Source organism: Elaeis guineensis, chromosome 16, assembly GCF_000442705.2.
Source record: "Elaeis guineensis isolate ETL-2024a chromosome 16, EG11, whole genome shotgun sequence".
Lineage (NCBI taxonomy): Eukaryota > Viridiplantae > Streptophyta > Magnoliopsida > Arecales > Arecaceae > Elaeis > Elaeis guineensis.
This window is the reverse complement of record NC_026008.2, coordinates 30,067,381-30,071,239: the sequence shown is the minus strand read 5'-3', so window position 1 is coordinate 30,071,239 and position 3,859 is coordinate 30,067,381. Positions and strand designations below refer to the sequence as shown.

General features: G+C 37.4%; 1 long non-coding RNA gene across 1 annotated transcript; it reads right to left on the bottom strand.

Moving 5' to 3' along the window:
- Nucleotides 1-843: 843 nt before the first annotated feature.
- On the bottom strand, nt 844-3,203 carry LOC109506735 (uncharacterized). Its single transcript, XR_002166245.3, has 3 exons — nt 2,665-3,203; nt 1,422-1,511; nt 844-1,265 (listed from the first exon to the last, which is right to left on the bottom strand). It is a non-coding gene; the product is annotated as an uncharacterized lncRNA (long non-coding RNA).
- Nucleotides 3,204-3,859: the final 656 nt, after the last annotated feature.

Here is a 3,859-nt window from a genome sequence, read left to right as displayed (position 1 = left end):
GAATGAACGGTTGAACGCTTGAGAAGAGGTTGATTGTTGATTGAAGATCTCTTGAAAGCTTTGAACGATCTCTAGATCAAGGTTGAAACGATAGGCGTGAAGAATTCTCTCCTTGAAAGATCTTCCTTTTCTCTTTCACAATCTCTCTGGTATATTGTGGATCCTCTCTCTTTTTCTCTATGGATATTTCGTTGATCTCAGGCTTTTTCTTGCAAATTTCGGATCCTCTCTTCTGTTCTTCTCTTTTTCCTCTCTTTCTCTTCTCTTTTGATTTCACGTTTGATCCGCTATTTAATCTGCAATTTCTTTCATCAAATTAAGCATTTTGTAGCATTAGAAGCAAGAGAAAACAATTTAGGCAGATAAAGAGCCGTTAGAGGATTTTTAGGAAGCATAAATGGCAATTAAAACGGGCAAAAAAATAGCCGTTGCTGACATTTCCCGTCGCAGGGGTCGACTCATGAGTCGACCTCTGTTGCAAAAACCAGAGAATGCTTTTCTGAAATTTCTTGCCTCAAATTAGCAGGGGTCGACTCATGAGTCGACTCATGCCTTGTGGGTCGACTCATGAGTCGACTCACAGGTCGTGCCAAGCCAGAAAACTAGCGTGCCAAGGAGAATTTTTGCGTGCCAATCAGCTCACAGTGCCATGAGTTGACTCATGAGTCGACTCATGCACTTCAAACCTTCGTAACTTCAAAAATATAAGTCCAAACATAATGAAATTTTCACCAATAGATTTCAAATCATTTGTTCTACCAAATGGTACTATCAAATCAGGATTTTAGTAAAATTATGATTTTGCCCTTGAAGAGCATAAGGACTTTTTCATTTTAAAATTTTGTATCCCTTCAATCTGCTTTGTAATCATCAAAATCAATCTAGGAGCAATATTGGAATAATAGAAAATTTGAACCAACAATTTTTATATTGGTCCAACATTTTTTTTTGTTTGTTTTTGGACCTTGGTCCATCTTTGGTATAAGTATATGTAGCTCTTCTGTCTCACTATATTGAAATTAAAAGAAAACTTCTAAATAAAATATAAGAGAAAATAATCAAACAAAGTACCAAGTGTAGGTATAAAAAGTAAAATTACAATCAAAGTATCAAGTACTAAGTTATACTAAGTTTCAACATTGAAATAATCAAACTTGTTGGACTCAATGAAAAGGAAATGAGTACTAGAGTGTAGAATAATCATACTATCATAACAAACTACATCTTCCTCCTCATTTTGTTCCTTACTATCTGAAATTTTGAGCCTGCAGATCTCAAATACAAAAAAATCAATTAAATTAAAATCAACTAAGCAAACATCAAGAGACTCAATACTTATATTTTTTTTTGATAGAAAGAAAATATATTTGCTAAGCAAATAAAAAATAAAATTAATAAAATTATCTAAAAAATGTCAATACCATCATCTTCCTCTTCATCAACCTCATCATCAGTAGAGCTAGATGATCCATCATCCAATGAGCTTGGAGCCAAGATTCCATCAGTACTTCCTAATATATCCAATCCCCATTCATACATTTATACAATCAAAACAATAAAAAATAAATTAGTCTATAACATAAGAGTACAAGCAATAAAAAAAAATTAAATAGTATACAAAAATAATTACCCAATGAAAAGCCTCTTTTGCAACTTTCAATCACTATCAACCCAATGAACGGTAATACAAATATATTCATCAATTGTATGCTCAAATTTTCAATTATCAGATTTTGCTTTTATCAACTTTTCTTGGACAAGTTCTCTCTTTCATATAATAGGAGAACAAATTTCTTTTCACAATATGCCTACTTATATTATTAAACTCCGGACAGTTCACAGACATAAAGTACCTGAAGGCAGGCTCCTCCATAATGGTAAAAGGATGTTTTCCGGCCACCAAAAAAGTAATAAGTGATTTACGAGATTCTTCACGATCAAATTTATGAATTTTTACCGATGTGCTTCCACCGACAAACGTATGGGCTTTGAGCATACATAGTCTAATATTTTCGTTCCTCTTTTTAGGATATCTTTTTATGTGATGCAACAAATGAGAAGTTCCTTTGTTAGAACTAGCTACAAATAATCTTTTACTATACTTGCATTTGGCCTTCACTTCATCATTTTCTGTAATCCTCTCCATATCATCCCATATTTTAGAATTTAACTTCCAATGCTTAGGACTGTCATACTCGTTATATCCATCTTGTATATCTATATCAACTGATGCATTAGCCATTGATGTTTGTTCTATGTAGTATAATATTTTTGAAAAAGATCAATAAAAAATATAATAAAATGAAAGAAGTATTGAAAAGCAAGATAAAAGCAAAAATGAGAATCAGAAAATGTAGTATCTATTTTTATAAGTATTTGTTCTAATAAGAATCATTAAAATCATTCGATTTCAGATCTTCTTCATAGTCTCAAAAAAAATTATAATAGTTGAAGGAGCCACATAATTTGGTTCAGGTAATGTTTCAATAAAATATTTTGATACCCAAATCTCAAAATCGAAATCCACCAAAAAAAATATTAATTGGCAAATCAAAATCCAAGTAGATTCTCAAGAAAGAAGTTCTTGAACTCGTTCATCAGCTATTCAGCTGATTAATTAGCACATGATCATAATTTGGGATGAGCAAAATTAATCACGCTTACCTGTCGGAGCCGACATCACTGATCGAGAGAAGATGGGGAGGCGGGGAGGACACCGGGGCCTAGGAGGTGGAGAGGAGATGGGAACTGGGAAGAAGAGGAGGCGAGGACATGTGGAGGTGCGAGGAGGAGGCGCGGAGGTGCGAGGAGGAGGCACGACGGTGAGCGGGAAGAGCCCTAGCCCTAGCTTGGTCGAGACTCGGGAAGAGCCAAGCACGTCAAGAAAGAGAGGAGGCGATGCTCAGTTGCGAGGCGGTAGTCGGGGGTGACATTGATGGTGTGGAGCTTGACGGTGAGGTGGAGGCAGCCTTCATGGAACGATGGAAGTGGTAGAAGATCAGGAGCTTAGCTCTGTCGGTAGGGTGGGAAGGCAGTGGTGAGATTTGTAGAAGCGAAGGTAGAGGTCGTGGCCTCATGGTTGGTGCGGTGCACCGACATCGAAGAGTCGGGAATCGGGGACTGGATGGCTGGAGCAGGAAATCGGGGATGAGGGTTTTGGGACCTGGGAGAGTCAGGACTCGAGATTATCGGGAAGAAGAGGAACAGGGCTCTTACGCTTTACGATGGGCATATATATGGGGGGCTACAGACCTATGATCTACGCTCTATAGACAAATATGGATCCAGGCCGGGTTCAGGCTGGGCCAACATAAATTCGAGCCTGGCCTGTTTAAAAATTCAGGCTCTATTTTTGAGCCTAGCCCGACCCATCGGGCTGAACATAATAGTCCAAACCCATTTTAAAAGGACCAGACTTGGACGGGCCGGGTGGGCGGCTCAGGTTTTGAGCAGGTCTAGTTTAGAGTTAGACCAATTGAAAATTTTGGATCAAGTCTAGTTTAAGATTTTTACATTGATTCAATCCATAATATTAACATTATTTATAAACCTTCAATTTCTAAATTCGTGCTAGACAAAACTTATTCTGTAAATTAGTGGGGCCACATAGGACCGACCTTGGGTGATGGTCAAACCAACTGTTACAAGGGCTGATGTGGCCCGTATGGTTAGGATATCTTCCACCTAGTATCAGGATTTTACTATCCTGAGATCACTAACGGACGCCCCACAAGGAGAATCCTTGAAATCCTATAGAAAAGGTAGAAGATCATCAATCATCATAATATCACGAGAATAACAAAATAAAGACTACATATTGACTCTGCATATATGGTTATAGAATGGTCAACTGCCATAC